The 19,305-nt window shown below is 36.6% G+C and overlaps 1 protein-coding gene across 1 annotated transcript in view; it reads left to right on the forward strand.

Moving 5' to 3' along the window:
• Positions 1-19,305, forward strand: part of CNBD1 (cyclic nucleotide binding domain containing 1) — a 388,156-nt gene that overhangs the window by 101,697 nt on the left and 267,154 nt on the right. The window lies entirely within an intron of this gene.

The raw sequence follows: 19,305 nt of genomic DNA on the forward strand, positions 1-19,305 counted from the left end.
AGAGGAACACTATTATGTTTTTAAATAGGTTTATGAGGTATTAAGTTTTTGCCATAAAATATTTTATTTAATACCAAATGTTTTGCTTTTGTTTTAAAGTAGAATAAATTGATGTTACAAAACCATTTCTTTTGAAACATCTTTTCAATCCCCACAGATCAGTGAGACCTATTTGGTCCTCCACTGGGAGGACCAAATTCTGTCTTTACAAATGTGATTTTCTTGCTTTTAATAGAACTAGAGAGCCATGATTGAGAGAGTTTTCTTTTCTCTTTTGTTTTTTCTCTTCTCTTCCTCTTTCCTTTTCTCTCCTTTTCCCTTCCTTCCTTCCTTCCTTTCTTTCTCTCTCTTTCACTTTCTTTCTCTTTCTTTCTTTCTTTCCTTTCTTTCTTTCTTTCTTTCTTTCTTTTTTCTTTCTTCCTCCCTCCCTCCCTCCCTCCCTCCCTTCCTTCCTTCCTTCCTTCCTTTCTTCCTTCCTTTCTTTCTTTCTTTCTTTCTTTCTTTCTTTCTTTCTTTCTTTCTTTCTTTCTTTCTTTCTTTCTTTCTTTCTTTCCTTCTCCCTCTCTCTCTCCCTTCCTTCCCTCCTCTCTTTCTTTCTTTCTTTCTTGCTTGCTAAGAGTATAGAGTACTTCTACGTGTGGGGAAAATGTGGTATTTCTAATCTTTAAAATCTATGTGCATAAAACCTCTGTTCTACAATCTGCTTAATCTTCAGATTATGGATTTATATTTCAAAATGAAATATGGGGTCATTGGGACTATTTTATGATTTGGAAGTTCTGGGGGCCTAAAAGTTACTCCTGATTTACAAACAATATTATGAAGCAGAAGAGTAATACTAGAATATTAAAATAAGTCTAATTGAAATGACTATTCTATGTATGCATGAGAAGACACATATAAAAAGTTATTTTGTAATATCTATTTATTCTAATTTAAAACATAAGTGAAATATTTGGTTTTAAATAGAAGGTGAATAAAAAGCATTTGTTTTTCCTGAAAAATTTTTCATGAAGAAGAGAAGTGTTCTTATCTTTCCTTCCCAATTTCTATCTTTTATTTCTTCATTTGAAACCTCAGTATGTTTCTTTTAAAAATATTATTTCAGATTTACTTACATGAAGAATGAAACAGTGCAATATCATGCAGGAGAGAGCAAACAAACAGACAACTAAACAACAAAGGAATCATTGCCATGGTACTCTTCAAAGGCATATTAATTTAAACACTAAATACAGACACAACCATAATTATTACAATTTTTGTATGGTTATATAAGTATTAGAAAGTGTGGGAGGTAAATCAGTGTAAATAAGGAAGGTAAAAATAGTCAAAGGTGATTGAGTTATGTGAGAGAGACCAAGGGAGGGGTGAGAAAGTATCTCAAGTATTTTGTTATAAGTTTTTAAAAATACTAATTTGGAAAATAAAATTGTGTCATTAGGAAAAAGATTTATAGAAAATAATTTATATATTATTATTTTGCATCTTAATTTATTTGTTAATTTGTTTATTTGTATAACTATTATATTTATTTGTTATAAATCTATTTATTTATTTTTGGCTGCATTGGGTCTTCGTTGCTGCATGCAAGCTTTCTCTAGTTGTGGCAAGCGGGGGCTGCTCTTCATTGCAGTGTGCAGGCTTCTCATTGCAGTGGCTTCTCTTGTTGTGGAGCACAGGCTCTAGGCTCACAGGTTTCAGTAGTTGTGGCACATGGGCTTAGTTGCTCCACGGCATGTTGGATCTTCCCAGACCAGGGCTTGAACCTGTGTCCCCTGCACTGGCAGGAGGATTCTTAACCACTGCACTCCCAGGGAAGTCCTAACTATTATATTTAAACTGTAAGGTTATGAGGTGTTGTTTTTAAGATGTATTTTCACTTTGAGGGATTAATTTCCTGAAATACCAAATCTGAACCTATTTAAAAATAAAATAATTATAATCTGCCATTAAAGTGAAGACCTTGAATAATTTATGTCAATCTGATTTTTAATATACTGTGGCAGGGACATGTATGTGTGTTCAGCATTCCACATACAAATTGCAGTCACAAATATTATCAATTGGAATAAAAGTGAAATAAATTTAGATACACATTTTCTTAATGAATTCTGTACATTGTTCACTGAATTTAACACATCTGCTGAGTTTTCAGAATTATTATCATAATACAACAGAGATGATTAGTAGTCAAGATAAACTCTTCTAAAAGTTTTTTAAATGCTGATGACACTAATTTTTTTTAAGCAGCCTGATAAATGTTTTATGCCTGCTGGAGTTAATAGAAGTAACCATGGAAACTGTCTTACAATGCTTTGTGAATGGGATTTAAAATATCCATTTTAAAACATAAACAACTTTGACAGCTGTGAGAATATTTACATTTCCTAAAATTTTGATTTGATGGCACTTCTTGGAAAATGGGAGAAACAAAGATTAAAACAGAAGCAGTTTTAGATATTCCTAGAATTCTTATGAAGTACTCCAGTACTTTGGTTTATCTTTATAAATTGGTCTACTTTTGGGGAGGTAGTGAAGGACTAGGGAAATTATTATTCCAGACATCCTATTCAGGTACATGGAAATCATCTTTTCCTCTTTTTCTCTCATCTCCATATACTATATTCCTTTGGCTCGTTCTTCCCGTGTCCTCTCTTCCTAATCTACCTGACTAAACAAATTTTGAATACTTGAAAAAATTTGAAGTAAAATTGTCAGTGTACTTTTATGCTCTAGAATTTACTCAGGGATGCAGTATACCATTAGTATTCTTACTAAAAATGCACACATTTGCCATGCTATTTGAAGTGGGATGTGCAGTGATTTGGCTAGAACTCAGTATATGATGGAGGGAAACAGCTCCAGCCATAACATCCATTTTCAAGGCAAGAAGAGGGAAAGAAGATGATGACCGTGTGTTCCTCTGTTTATCTGAAAGAGCATGTAACTTTCCCAGAAGGCTCTTCATCAAGCATATTTTTCGTTATGTTTCATAGTTGGGTCTTATGGATGCTCTTAGCTTTTAAAAAAGTTTGAAAAAACAAAAACATGCCTTTCTATCTTCAATCTGTAATGAGATATGGTGAGGGATGGGAGGTTGGAAATGGCATTTTTATAATCAATCAACAGTGTCTATCCCAGGGAATTAGACATGGGAAAATGGAGAAGTAAAATGTCATAAGCACACATTTAAGTTTTAGTAGAAAATTACTAAATTATTACCTTGGAATATACTGTGGCATGAAAATATGTCCAAAGATCTCTGTCTAATTAGACATTTGTGGGTTAAGTAATCCAGTATCAGGTAACAAAGAATGAAGCTCTAAAATCCATGGTTGCTTCAACATGAAGTGTAAAGAAATTTATTTTATAACCAAGAGGGACAGAGCTAGTCTGTATTTTTAAGGAAGACACTGGAAAGCTAACACTTGACATATCTACTGGCCAGAACTCAGTTCTGTGACTGTACCTGCGATGAAGAGAAGTGGGGAAATACAGTCTTTATTTTGGGCAGCTATGTGCCGGCATAGCCTTCTATTATTGCTATGGAGAAATGTGTATGTGTTGGTAGGGACTGGTAGTCTCTGGAACACTTTTATTTTTTGATTTTTCAATTCTAGACATTCTCTATTGACTTCTTACTATGGAAATTTAGGCTATCCCTCAAACACCACGTCCTATTCCCTGTCCCTACCATTCATGCTTTTTTCCTCATAATTTTTGATTAAATATCTGTTTGATGTTTTACAATATTATTATTTTTTTGTTTTGTTTTTCATTTCTTTATTTTTATTTATTTCTTTATTTATTTTTTACATCTTTATTGGAGTATAATTGCTTTACAATCGTGTGTTAGTTTCTGCTTTATAACAAAGTGAATCAGTTATACATATACATATGTTCCCATATCTCTTCCCTCTTGAGTCTCCCGCCCTCCCACCCTCCCTATCCCACCCCTCCAGGCGGTCACAAAGCACCGAGTTCATCTCCCTGTGCTATGCGGCTGCTTCTCACTAGCTATCTACCTTAGGTTTGGTAGTGTATATCTGCCGTGCCTCTCTCTTGCTTTGTCACAGCTTACCCTTCCCCCTCCCCATATCCTCGAGTCCATTCTCTAGTAGGTCTGTACCTTTATTCCTATCTTACCCCTAGGTTCTTCATGACATTTTTTTTCTTAAATTCCATATATATGTGTTAGCATTTGGTATTTGTCTTTCTCTTTCTGACTTACTTCACTCTGTATGACAGACTCTAGGTCTATCCACCTCATTACAAATAGATCAATTTCATTTCTTTTTATGGCTGAGTAATATTCCATTGTATATATGTGCCATATCTTCTTTATACATTCATCTCTCGATGGACACTTAGGTCACTTCCATGTCTTGGCTATTGTAAATAGTGCTACAATGAGCATTGTGGTACATGACTCTTTTTGAATTATGGTTTTCTCAGGGTATATGCCCAGTAGTGGCATTGCTGGGTCATATGGTAGTTCTAATTGTAGTTTTTAAAGGAACTTCTATACTGTTCTTCTCCATAGTGGCTGTACCAATTCACATTCCCACCAGCAGTGCAAAAGTGTTCCTTTTTTTCTGCACCCTCTCCAGCATTTATTGTTTCTAGATTTTTTGATGATGGCCATTCTGATTTGTGTGTGATGATATCTCATTGTAGTTTTGATTTGCATTTCTCTAATGATTAATGAGGTTGAGCATTCTTTCATGTGTTTGTTGGCAGTCTGTATATCTTCTTTGGAGAAGTGTCTATTTAGGTCTTCTGCCCATTTTTGGATTGGGTTGTTTGTTATTGAGCTGCATGAGCTACTTATAAATTTTGGAGATTAATTGTTTGTCAGTTGCTTCATTTGCAAATATTTTCTCCCATTCTGAGAGTTGTCTTTTTGTTTTGTTTATGGTTTACTTTGCTCTGCAAAATCTTTTAAGTTTCATTAGGACCCATTTGTTTTTTTTTGTTTGTTTGTTTGTTTTTTCCATTTCTCTAGGCGGTTCGGTCAAAAAGGATCTTGCTGTGATTTATGTCATAGAGTGTTCTCCCTATGTTTTTCTCTAAGAGTTTGATAGTTTCTGACCTTACATTTAGGTCTTTAATCTATTTTGAGCTTATTTTTGTGTATGGTGTTAGGGAGTGATCTAATCTCATATTTTATAGGTACCCGTCCAGTTTTCCCAGCACCACTGATTGAAGAGGCTGTCCTTTCTCCACTGTACATTCCTGCCTCCTTTATCAAACATAAGTTGACCATATGTGTGTGGGTTTATCTCTGGGCTTTCTAACCTGTTCCATTGATCTATCTTTCTGTTTTTGTGCCAGTACCATACTGTCTTGATTACTGTAGTTTTGTAATATAGTCTGAAGTCAGGGAGCTTCATTCCTCCAGCTCCGTTTTTCATTATAAGTATTGTTTGGCTATTTTGGGTCTTTTGTGTTTCCATAGAAATTGTGAAATTTATTGCTGTAGTTCTGTGAAAAATGCCAGTGATAGTTTAATAGGGATTGCATTCAATCTGTAAATTGCTTTGGGTAGTAGAGTCACTTTCACAATGTTGATTCTTCCATCCAAGAACATGGTATATCTCTCCATCTATTTGTATCATCTTTAATTTCTTTCATCAGTGTCTTATAATATTCTGCATACAGCTCTTTTGTCTCCTTAGGTAGGTTTATGTCTAGATATTTTATTCATTTTGTTGCCATGGTAAATGAGAATGATTTCTTGATTTCATTTTCACATTTTTCATCACCAGTGTATAGAAATGTCAGAGATTTCTGTGCATTAATTTTGTATCCTGCTACTTTACCAAATTCATAGATTAGCTCTAGTAGTTTTCTGGTAGCATCTTTAGGATTCTCTATTTATAGTATCATGTCATCTGCAAACAGTGACAGCTTTACTTCTTCTTTTCCGATTTGGATTCCTTTTATTTCCTTTTCTTCTCTGATTGCTGTGGTGAAAACTTCCAAAACTATGTTGAATAAGAGTGGTGAGAGTGGGCAACCTTGTCTTGTTCCTGATCTTAGTGGAAATGCTTTCAGTTTTTCACCATAGAGGATGGTGTTGGCTGTGGGTTTGTCATATATGGCCTTTATTATGTTGAGGAAAGTTCCCTCTATGCCTACTTTCTGCAGGGTTTTTATCATAAATAGGCGTTGAATTTTGTTTAAAGCTTTCTCTGCATCTATTGAGATGATCATATGGTTTTTCTCCTTCAATTTGTTAATATGGTTTATCACATTTATTGATTTGCGTATATTGAAGAATCCTTGCATTCCTGGAATAAACCCCACTTGATCATGGTGTATGATTCTTTTAATGTGCTGTTGGATTCTGTTTGCTAGTATTTTGTTGAGGATTTTTGCATCTATGTTCATCAGTGATATTGGCCTGTAGTTTTCTTTCTTTGTGACATCCTTGTCTGGTTTTGGTATCAGGGTGATGGCGGGCTTGTAGAATGAGTTTGCGAGTGTTCCACCTTCTGCTATATTTTGGAAGAGTTTGAGAAGGATAGGTGTTAGCACTTCTCTAAATGTTTGATAGAATTTACCTGTGAAGCTATCTGGTCCTGGGCTTTTGTGTGTTGGAAGATTTTTCATCACAGTTTCAATTTCAGTGCTTGTGATTGGTCTGTTCATATTTTCTATTTCTTCCTGATTCAATCTTGTCAGGTTGTGCATTTCTAAGAATTTGTCCATTTCTTCCAGGTTGTCCATTTTATTGGCATAAAGTTGCTTATAGTAATCTCTCATGGTCCTTTGTATTTCTGCAGCATCAGTTGTTACTTCTCCTTTTTCATTTCTAATTCTATTGATTTGAGTCTTCTCCTTTCTTTTCTTGATGAGTCTGGCTAATGGTTTATCAATTTTGTTTATCTTCTCAAAGAACCAGCTTTTAGTTTTATTGACCTTTGCTATCGTTTCCTTCATTTATTTCTTATCTGATTTTTATGATTTCTTTACTTCTGCTAACTGTGTTTTTTTTTTTCTTCTTTCTCTAATTGCTTTAGGTTGTTTATTCGAGATGTTTCCTCTTTCTTAAGGTAGGATTGTACTGCTATAAACTTCCCTCTTAGAATTGCTTTTGTTGCATCCCATAGGTTTTGGGTCATCGTGTCTCCATTGTCATTTTTTCTAGGTATTTTTTATTTCTTCTTTGATTTCTTCAGTGATCACTTCATTGTTAAGTAGTGTATAGATTAGCCTCCATGTGTTTGTAATTTTTACAGATCTTTTCCTGTTATTGATATCTAGTCTCATAGCATTGTGGTCAGAAAAGATACTTGATACAATTTCAATTTTCTTAAATTTACCAAGTCTTGATTTGTGACCCAAGATATGATCTATACTGGAGAATCTTCCATGAGCACTTGAGAAAAATGTATATTCTGTTGTTTTTGGATGGAATGTCGTATAAATATCAATTAAGTCCATCTTGTTTAGTGTAACATTTAAAGCTTGTGTTTCCTTATTTATTTTCATTTTGGATGATCTGTCCTTCGGTGAAAGTGGGGTGCTAAAGTCTCCTAGTATGAATGTGTTACTGTTGATTTCCCCTTTTATGGCTGTTAGTATTTGCCTTATGTACTGAGGTGCTCCTATATTGGGTGCATAAATATTTACAATTGTTATATCTTCTTCTTGGATTGATCCCTTGATCATTATGTAGTGTCCTTCTTTGTCTCTTTTAATAGTCCTTATTTTAAAGTCTATTTTGTCTGATATGAGAATTGCTACTCCAGCTTTCTTCTGGTTTCCATATGCATGGAATATCTTTTTCCATCCCCTTATTTTCAGTCTGTATGTGTCTCTAGGTCTGAAGTGGGTCTCTTGTAGAAAGCATATATGTGTCTTGTTTTTGTATCCATTCAGCCAATCTGTGTCTTTTGGTGGGAGCATTTAGTCCATTTACATTTAAGGTAATTATAGATATGTATGTTCCTATTCCCATTTTCTAAATTGTTTTGGATTCGTTATTGTAGGTCTTTTCCTTCTCTTGTGTTTCTTGCCTAGAGAAGTTCTTTAGCAGTTTTTGTAAAGCTGGTTTGGTGGTGCTGAACTCTCTCTGCTTTTGCTTGTCTGTAAAGGTTTTAATTTCTCCATCAAATCTGAATGAGATCCTTGCTGGGTAGAGTAATCTTGGTTGCACGTTTTTCTCCTTCATCACTTTAAATATGTTGTGCCTGTCACTTCTGGCTTGCAGAGTTTCTGCTGAAAGATCAGCTGTTAACCTTATGGGGATTCCCTTGAGTGTTATTTGTTGTTTTTCCCTTGCTGCTTTTAAAATGTTTTCTTTGTATTTAATTTTTGACAGTTTGATAAATATGTGTCTTGGCATATTTCTCCTTGGATTTGTCCTGTATTGGACTCTCTGTGCTTCCTGGACTTGATTAAGTATTTCCTTTCCCATATTAGGGAAGTTTTCAACTATAATCTCTTCAAATATTTTCTCAGTCTTTTTCTCTTCTTCTTCTGGAACCCCTATAATTCGAATATTCATGTGCTTAATGTTATTCCAGAGGTCTCTGAGACTGTTTTCAGTTCTTTTTGTTCTTTTTTCTTTATTCTGCTCTGCAGCAGTTATTTCCACTATTTTATCTTCCAGGTCACTTATCCGTTCTTCTGTCTCAGTTTTTCTGCTATTGATCCCATCTAGAGTATTTTCAATTTCATTTATTGTTTTGATCATCATTGTTTGTTTCATTTTTAGTTCTTCTAGGTTCTTGTTAAATGTTTCTTGCATTTTCTCTATTCTATTTCCAAGATTTTGGATCATGTTTGCTATCATTATTCTGAATTCTTTTTCAGGTAGACTGCCTATTTCCTCTTCATTTTTTAGGTCTGGTGGGTTTTTATCTTGCTCTTTCATCTGCTGTGTGTTTTTCTGTCTTCTCATTTTGCTTATCTTACAGTGTTTGGGGTCTCCTTTTTGCAGGCTGTAGTTTTGTAGTTCCCGTTGTTTTTGGTGTCTGTCCCCAGTGGCTAAGGTTGGTTCAGTGGCCTGTGTAGGCTTCCTGGTGGAGGGGACTAGTGCCTATGTTCTGGTGGATGAGGCTGGATCTTGTCTTTCTGGTGGGCAGGTCCACGTCTGGTGGTGGGGTGTCTGTGGACTTATTATGATTTTAGTCAGCCTCTCTGCTAATGGGTGCGGTTGTGTTCGTGTCTTTCTAGTTGTTTGGCATAGGGTGTCCAGCACTGTAGCTTGCTGGTCGTTGAGTGAAGCTGGGTGCTGGTGTTGAGATGGAGATCTCTGGGAGATTTTCACCACTTGATATTATGTGGAGCTGGGAGGTCTCTTGTGGACCAGTGTCCTGAAGTTGGCTCTCCCACCTCAGAGGCACAGCACTGACTCCTGGCTGGAGCACCAAGAGCCTTTCATCCACATGGCACAAAATAAAAGGGAGAAAGAGTAGAAAGGAAGAAAGAAAGAAAGAAAGAAAGAAAGAAAGAAAGAAAGAAAGAAAGAAAGAAAGAAAGAAAGAAAGAAAGAAAGAAAGAAAGAAAGAAAGAAAGAAGGAAAGAAAGAAAGAAAGAAAGAAGGAAAGAAAGAAAGAAAGAAAGAAAGAGAGAAGGAAAGAAAGAAAGAAGGAAAGAAATGAGGGAGGGAAGGAGGAAGGAAGGAAAAAAGAAAGAAGATAAAGTAAAATAAAATAAAGTAAGATAAAATATAATAAAGTTATTAAAATAAAAAAATAATTAGTAAGAGAAAAACAAAAACGGATGGATAGAACCCTAGGACAAATGGTGGAAGCAAAGCTATACAGACATAATGTCACACAGAGGCATACACATACACACTCAGAAAAAGAGGAAAAGGGGAAAAAATAATAAATCTTGCTCTCAAAGTCCATCTCCTCAATTTGGGATGATTCGTTGTCTATTCATGTATTCCACAGATGCAGGGTACATCAAGTTGATTGTGGAGCTTTAATCCACTGCTTCTGAGGCTGCTGGGAGAGATTTCCCTTTCTCTCTTTGTTCTCACAGCTCCAAGGGGCTCAGCTTTGGATTTGGCCCTGCCTCTGCGTGTAGGTCGCCGGAGGGCGTCTGTTCTTCGCTCAGACAGGACGGGGTTAAAGGAGCAGCTGCTTTGGGGACTCTGCCTCAGGCCCGGGGGAGGGAGGGGCATGGAGTGCGGGGCGAACCTGCGGCGGCAGAGGCCGACGTGACGTTGCACCAGCTTGAGACGAGCCGTGCTTTCTCCCGGGGAAGTTGTCCATGGATCCCGGGATGCTGGCCGTGGCGGGCTGCACAGGTTCCCCGATAGGAGTGTGTGGATAGTGACCTGTGCTCGCACACAGGCTTCTTGGTGGTGGCAACAGCAGCCTTAGCATCTCATGTCCGTCTCTGTGGTCCGCACTTTTAGCTGCGGCTCGCGCCCGTCTCTGGAGCTTCTTTAAGCAGTACTCTTAATCCCCTCTCTTCGCGCACCAGGAAACAAAGAGGGAAGAAAAAGTCTTTTGCCTCTTCAGCGGCTCCAGACTTTTCCCCGGACTCCCTCCCGGTTAGCTGTGGTGCACTAACCCCCTTCAGGCTGTGTTCACGCTGCCAACCCAGTCCTCTCCCTGCGCTCCGGGCTGAAGCCCGAGCCTCATCTCCCAACCCTGCCCACCCCAGCGGGTGAGCAGACAAGCTTCTCGGGCTGGTGAGTTCGTGAGTGCTGGTCAGCACCGATCCTCTGTGCGGAAATCTCTCCGCTTTGCCCTCCGCACCCCTGTTGCTCTGCTCTCCTCCGTGGCCCCGAAGCTCGCCCCCCTCCGCCACTCGCAGTCTCTGCCCGTGAAGGGGCTTCCTAGTGTGTGGAAACGTTTCCTCCTTCACGGCTCCCTCCCACTGGTGCAGGTCCCGTCCCTATCCTTTTGTCTCTGTTTATTCTTATTCTTTTGCCCTACCCAGGTATGTGGGGGAGTTTCTTGCCTTTTGGGAGTTCTGAGGCCTTCTGCCAGCGTTCAGTAGGTGTTCTGTAGGAAATGTTCCACGTGTAGATGTTTTTCTGATGTATCTGTGGGGAGAAAGGTGATCTCCACGTCTTTCTCTTCCACCATCTACCCCACAGAGCCTTTTCCATTATTTTTACAGAGTAAATATTAGTCACAGCTGTTCCATATAGTATCACATTTCCTTTCTCATACAACATTTTGCTTTTTCTGGAGATAATAAAGTCTTTGATTTTTTTATTTACTCAGTTGTTTTTATATCTGTCATTAATTTACTTCCAAACTGTTCAAAAAAGTGTAAAGTTCTCTTACTAAGGTCAAATATATCAAGTCTATGTATCTATGTATGTATCTATGTATCTATCATCTATCTATCTAAAATTTTTTTGTGTTTGAGGCAAGCTTCCTGGAGACCTCTGTCCTTCTACTTCATTTATAATAAATGCTGCCCAAGCCTGATGCTCATCTGGCATCCTGGGACTTTCTTCCCCTTCATCCTGTCAAGTCCCTTTAACTTTTACTTGTTCACATAAATCTGTCAAATGCTGTGTCTTCCCTCTGTATTTACTCCCTCCTTTGAAGGGCGGCAGTTCCTCTGTGAACTTCTAAGAATATGTACATTTTTGGGGACCTTGAATATAAAAATATGCTTTTTATCCTACTCTCACTTTAATTACTAGCTTGACTGGATGTAGAATTGTACAGTTCAAAATGATTTTACCTCATAATTTTGTTGCCTTGTCTTTCAGCTTCCAGGTTGCTTTTGTGAGGAGTTTGGTGATATTGTGATCAACAATTCTTTGAAAATATATTTTTTTCAAAAAAATTTTCTTCCTGGAAGCTTTTAGGATCTTTATTTCTGGAGTTCTGAAAATTCACAATGATGTAACTCTTGTGGGCATTTTTTCCATTCATTTTGCTGGCCACTTGATTGACATTTTCAGTCTCTAAGTCATAACCTTGTACAATACAAAAATTTCTTATATTATTTCTATAATAACTGCCTCACTTTTTCCACTTTATCATTTGTATGGAAGATAAAAATATTTCAACTTTATCTCCCAACCCTTCTATTGAATTTATATATGTGCTTTTTTTTCCCCCAAATTTATTCTTTGTTTTTCAGACATTTCTTTTTCATGGCATCCTTTTATTTTAAGGATTTAGTATTCTCTTGTCTTTCTTTGGTTACTAGTTTTTGAAAAATGTATTTCCAAATCCTTTGTAGAATACTTTTTGATTATTCTAAAAGTTTGGTTTTGTGTTTATGTTTTTTGTCATTGCATTTCACGTTGGAAACTTTTCTCAGTTGTCTGGTTATTACCTGTTGCCCATATTTAAGAGTGAGGCATTAAAATGCTGATTCAAAATTGTATTTGTAGGCCTCACATAGGATGAAATAGCTTGTTGCTGGGGATTTCAGTCTCTCTGTGTCATTTTCTAGGGCTGTGTTGCTTTGCAAACTGGCCCCTGTATAAGAAGACAAAGGGAGACTGAAGAAAGAGTCAGACCACTGCAGATTAATATTTGGCAGGTTTAACAAGCCAGAATTTGCATACAAAGCTTGTCTTGGGCAGCCTCAAGATGAATACATATCTGCACAGTCTCACTAGAGTCTTAAATGTTTTTATAGGGGCCTTAACTGGGGTCAGTCACGTATACTGTCCAGATGGTCTCAGCAACACATCGCTTTCTCAAAGCTGTGTTCTTTGAAAATGGCTCCCACCGTGGGACATTCCAAGGACAGGGGAGGCAGTAAGGAGCTTCCGATTGCCCTGGTCCAGCTTGAGGGTCAACTGATGGTCATGTCTTCTCGATGACTTCCTTCAGTAAACTGCTTAGTTTCTCCCAAGTATAATCTTTTAATTTCTGGTCTGTTTGTACTGTGGGTCAGAGCCTTGCAGCCAGTGTTCCTGATGATGGGGAGGTGAACCGAGGGGGTCTCACAGTTCAGTATATGGACTTATACTATCTCCCTGTTTTCAGTAACATGACTCACTCTGTCTTCTGCTGCCCAGAGACTGAACAAATGGTACACATTCTGGTGTCACTTGTATGGCAGGAGGGAGGGAATCTAGTGATCTAATGTCTAGCATAGGCTCATGTTCAGTCAGTATCCCTTTTTGTAGCAGTCCCACCTCCAATTCCCATGAATGCCCTTAGTGAGACAAGTTGCCTCTGATTCCTGAGATTTTCCTGGAGTTTCTGTAGTAAATCTCTTACTTTTGTGGGCTTCCCCCCAAGTATAAGCCTTTAGCAGAGCAGAGAAAGTTGAAACTTAACTCAATTACTATTGTCTTTTCATTTTCTAAAATTTTATTTTCCTCTCTCATCTGCTGTTAACTTTTTCCATTATTTGTGTAAGTTTGGATTTATATATCTTCTTAGATTCTTTCACTTGTATTTTAGTAATAGTTCAGGAGGAGTGATGATATCTTCAACCTGTTATGTTTAATTGGAAGTTGATTATCTATTGCATATGCATACTTTAATAATCTCTAATGATTTTTATTGGTGTATGTCCTTGAAATTCAAAACAGACTTTTCTATGAAAGTTTTCTACCTCTTCCCAAATTTGCCTTAATATTTCAGTTAGTGGATCACAAATTCCTTAAATATGTTTGTACTTACAGGTTTCAATTTTTTCCTTAGCCCTTTTCTCATTATTATTTCTGAATATTCATGAGTCCTCCCATTTGGGGGGTCAGATTTATCAGAGACTTATCCATTTTATTTTCCTTTTCTAAGACACTACTCTTGGTTTTATTTCTCACTTCTACTGTTTCGTTCTTAAAAACAGGATTATAATGGATTAACTTTGTCTTATTTAGTTCTTAACAAGTAATTTTCTTAATACTATTTTGTGGTTCTTATCTTTGATTATTGAGTTGAATGTTTAACTTTTTTTTCTTTTTAACATCTTTATTGGAGTATAATTGCTTTAAAATGTTGTGTTAGTTTCTGCTGTATAACAAAGTGAATCAACTATATGTATACATATGTCCACATACCTCCTCCCTGTTGAGTTTCCCTCCTACATTCTCTTTCTGACACCTCTAGGTGGTCATAAAGCATCGAGCTGATCTCCCCATGCGATACAGCTGCTTCCCACTAGCTATCTGTTTTACAATTAGTAGTGTATATATATCAGTGCTACTCTCTCACTTCGTCCCAGCTTACCCTTACCCCGCCCTGTGTTCTCAAGTCCATTCCTTACATCTACGTTTTTATTCCTGTCCTGCCCCTAGCTTCATCAGAACCATTTTTTCCTTTCTATTTTTTTTTTTAGGTTCCATATATATGTGTTAGCATATGGTATTGGTTTTTCTCTTTCTGACCTTTTTCACTCTATATGACAGAATCTAGGTCCATCCACCTCAATACAAATAACTCAATTTCGTTTCTTTTTACAGCTGAGTAATATTCCACTGAATATATGTACCACATCTTCTTTATCCATTCATCTGTTGATGGACACTTACATCGCTTCCATGTCTTCGCTATTGTAAATAGTGCTACAATGAACATTGTGGTACATGACTCTTTTTGAACTATGGTTTTCTCAGGATACATGCCCAGTAGTGGGATTGCTGGGTCATATGGTAGTTCTATTTTTAGTTTTTTAAGGCACCACCATATTGTTCTCAATAGTGGCTGTATCAATTTACATTCCCACCAACAGTGCAAGACGGTTCCCTTTTCTTCACACCCTCCCCAGCATTTATTGTTTGCTGATTTTTTGATGACAGCCATTCTGACCAGTGTGAAGAAATACCTCACTGTAGATTTGATTTTCATTTCTCTAATAATTAGTGATGTTGCGCATACATTCATGTGTTTGTTGACAATCTGTATATCTTCTTTGGAGAAATGTCTATTTAGATCTTCTGCCAATTTTTGGATTGGGGTTGCTTGCATTTTTTGATACCGAGCTGCATGAGCTGCTTGTATATTTTGGAGATTAATCCTTTGTCAGTTTCTTCATTTGCAAATATTTTCTCCCATTCTGAGGGTTGTCTTTTCATCTTGTTTATGGTTTCCTTTGATATGCAAAACCTTTTAAGTTTCATTAGGTCCCATTTGTTTCTTTTTGTTTTTCTTTTCACTTCCCTAGGAGGTGGGTCAAAGAGGATCTTTCTGTGATTGATGTCATATAGTTTTCTGCCTATGCTTTTCTCTAAGAGTTTTATAGTGTCTGGCCTTACATTTAGGTCTTTAATACATTTTGAGTTTATTTTTGTGTATGGTGTTAAGAAGTGTTCTAATTTCATTCTTTTACATGTAGCTGTCCAGTTTTTCCAGCACCACTTATTGAAGAGGCTGTCTTTTCTCCATTGTATATTCTTGCCTCCTTTATCAAAGATAAGGTGACCATATGTGCATGGGTTTATCTCCGGGCTTTCTATCCTGTTCCATTGATCTATATTTCTGTTTTTTGTGCCAGTACCATACTGTCTTGATTACTGTAGTTTGTAGTATTGTCTGAAGTCAGGGAGCCTTAATCCTCCAGCTCTGTATTTCTTTCTCAGAATTGCTTTGGCTTTTTGGGATCTTTCGTGTTTCCATAAAAATTGTGAAATTTTTTGTTCTAGTTCTGTGAAAAATGTCAGTGGTAGTTTGATAAGGATTGCATTGAATCTGTAAATTGCTTTGGGTAGTAGAGTCATTTTCACAATGTGGATTCTTCCAATCCAAGGACGTGGTATATATCTCCATCTGTTTGTATCATCTTTAATTTCTTTCATCAGTGTCTTATGGTTTTCTGCATACAGGTCTTTTGTCTCCTTAGGTAGGTTTATTCCTAAGTATTTTATTCTTTTTATTGCAATGGTAAATGGGAGTGTTTTATTAATTTCTCTTTCAGATTTTTCATCATTGGTGTATAGGAATGCAAGTCATTTCTGGGCATTAATTTTGTATCCTGCTACTTTACCAAATTCATTGATTAGCTCTAGTAGTTTTCTGGTAGCATCTTTAGTATTCTCTATGTATAGTATCATGTCATCTTCATACAGTGACAGCTTTAATTATTCTTTTCCGATTTGGATTCCTTTTATTTCTTTTTCTTCTCAGATTGCTGTGGTTAAAACTTCCAAAACTATGGTGAATAATAGTAGTGACAGTGGGCATCCTAGTCTTGTTCCTGATTTTAGATGAAATGGTTTCAGTTTTTCACCATTGAGAATGATGTTGGCTGTGGGTTTGTCATATATGGCCTTTATTACGTTGAGGTAAGCTCTATTTAAGTTCCCTCTATGCCTACTTTCTGGAGGGTTTTTATCATAAATGGGTTTTGAATTTTGTCAAAAGCTTTTTCTGCATATATTGAGATTGTCATATGGTTTTTATCCTTCAGTTTGTTAATATGGTGTATTACATTGATTGATTTGTGTATATTGAAGAATCCTTGCAATCCTGGGATAAACCCCACTTGATTATGGTGTATGATCCTTTTAATGTGCTGTTGGATTCTGTTTGTTAGTATTTTCTTGTGGATTTTTGCCTCTATGTTCATCATTGATATTGGTCTCTAGTTTTCTTTTTTTGTGCCATCTTTGTCTGGTTTTGGTATCAGCATGATGGTGGCTCATAGAATGAGTATGGGAGAGTTTCTTCCCTTGCTATATTTTGGGAATGTTTGAGAAGGATCAGTGTTAGCTCTTCTGTAAATATTTCATAGAATTCACCTGTGAAACTACCTGGTCCTGGGCTTTTGTTTGTTGGAAGATTTTTAATCACAGTTTCAATTTCAATGTTGTGATTGGTCTGTTTATATTTTCTATTTTTTCCTGGTTCAGTCTCGGAAGGTTGTGCTTTTCTAACAATTTATCCATTTCTTCTAGGTTGTCAATTTTATTGGCACATAGTTACTTGTAGTAATCTCTCATGATCCTTTGTGTTTCTGCAGTGTCAGTTGTTACTTTTCCTTTTTATTTCTAATTCTGTTGATTTGAGTCTCCTCCCTTTTTTTTCTTTTTGAGTCTGGCTAGTGATTTATCAATTTTGTTTATCTCTTCAAAGAACCAGCTTTTAGTTTTATTGATGTTTGCTCTTGTTTCTTTCCTTTCTTTTTCATTTATTTCTGATCTTATCTTTATGATTTCTTTCCTTCTGCTAACTTTAGGGTTGTTTTCTTATTCTTTCTCTAACTGCTGTACATGTAAGTTTAGGTTGTTTATTTGAGATGTTTCTTGTTTCTTGAGGTAGGATTGGATTGCTTTAAACTTCCCTTTTAGTACTGCTTTTGCTGCATCCCATAGGTTTTGGATCTTCATGTTTTCATTGTCATTTTTTTCTAGGTATTCTGTGATTTCTCCTTTGCTTTATTCAGTGACCACTTGTTTATTTAGTAGTGTATTGTTTAGCCTCCATGTGTTTGTATTTTTTGAAGATTTTTCCCTGTAATTGATATCTAGTCTCATAGTGTTGTCGTTGGAAAAGATACTTGATAGGATTTCAATTTTCTTATTTTCCAAGGCTTCATTTATGACCCAAGATATGATCTATCCTGGAGAATGTTCTGTGAGCACTTGAGAAGAAAGTGTATTCTGTTTTATTTTGCATGGAATGTCCTATAAATATCTATTAAGTCTATCTTGTTTAATATTTCATTTAAAGCTTGTGTTTCCTTATTTATTTTCATTTTGTATGATCTTTCCATTGGTGAAAGTGGGGTGTTAAATCTCCTGCTATTGTTTTATTGTCAATTTCCCATTTTATGGCTGTTAGCATTTGCCTTATGTATTGAGGTGCTCCTATGTTGGGTGCTTAAATATTTACAATTGTTATATCTTCTTCTTGGATTGATCCCTTGATCATTATGTAGTGTCCTTTGTCTCTTGTAATAGTCTTTATTTTAAAGTCTATTTTTTTCTTATATCAGAATTGCTATTCCAGCTTGCTATTAATTTCCATTTGCATGGAATATCTTTTTCCATCTCCTCACTTTCAGTCTACATGTGTCCCTAGGTCTGAAGAGGGTCTCTTGTAGACAACATATATATGGGTTTTCTATTTTCTTTTCTTTTCTTTTTTTTTCTTTTGCAATACGCGGGCCTCTCACTGTTGTGGCCTGTCCCATTGTGGAGCACAGGCTCTGGATGCGTATGCTCAGCAGCCATGGGTCATGGACCCAACCACTCCGTGGCATGTGGGATCTTCCCGGACTGGGGCACAAACCTGTGTCCCCTGCATCGACAGGCAGACTCTCAACCACTGTGTCACCAGGGAAGCCCGGGTCTTCTTTTTGTATCCATTCAGCCAGTCTGTATCTTTTGGTTGGAGCATTTAATCCATTTTCATTTAAGGTAATTATTGATATGTATGTTCCCGTTACCATTTTCTTAATTGTTTTCAGTTTGTTTTTGTAGGTCTTTTCCTTCTCTTGTGTCCTGCCTAGCGAAGTTCCTTTAGCATTTGTTGTAAAATTGGTTTGGTGTGCTGAATTCTCTTAAATTTTCTTGTCTGTAAAGGGTTTAATTTCTCCATCGAAGCTGAATGAGATCCTTGCTGGGTAGAGTAATCTTTATTGTAGATTTTTCCCTTTCATCACTTTCAGTATGTCCTGCCACTCCCTTCTGGCTTGCAGAGTTTCTGCTGAAAGATCAGCTGTGAACCTTATGGGGATTCATTTTTATGTTATTTGTTGCTTTTCCCTTCCTGCTTTTAATATTTTTTCCTTGTATTTAATTTTTGATAGTTTAATTATTGTGTGTCTTTGTGTGTTTCTCCTTGGATTTATCCTGTTTGGGGCTCTCTGTGCTTCCTCAACTTGACTGACTATTTCCTTTCCTATGTTAGGGAAGTTTTCAACTATAATCTCTTCTAATATTTTTTCAGACCCTTTCTTTTTCTCTTCTTTTTCTGGGATCCTTACAATTTGAAAGTTGGTGTGTTTAATGTCCCAGAGGTCTCTGAGATTGTCCTCAATTCTTTTCATTCTTGTTTCTTTATTTTGCTCTTCAGTAGTTATTTCCACTATTTTATCTTCCAGGTCACTTATCCATTCTTCTGCCTCAGTTATTCTGCTATTAATTCCTTCTAGAGAATTTTAAATTTCATTTATTTTGTGCTCATCATTGTTTGTTTGCTCTATAGTTCTTCTAGTCCTTGTTAAACATTTCTTGTATTTTCTCCATTCTACTTCCAAGATTTTGTATCATCTTTATTATCATTACTCTGAATTCTTTTTCAGGTAGACTGTCTATTTCCTCTTCATTTGTTTGGTCTGGTGAGTTTTTCCCTTGCTCCTTCATCTGCTGCATATTTCTCTGCCTTCCCACTTTGCTTAACTTACTGTGTTTGTGGTCTACTTTCGCAAGCTGCATGTTCATAGTTCCCTTTGTTTTTG

The sequence above is a fragment of the Globicephala melas genome, chromosome 17, assembly GCF_963455315.2.
Source record: "Globicephala melas chromosome 17, mGloMel1.2, whole genome shotgun sequence".
Lineage (NCBI taxonomy): Eukaryota > Metazoa > Chordata > Mammalia > Artiodactyla > Delphinidae > Globicephala > Globicephala melas.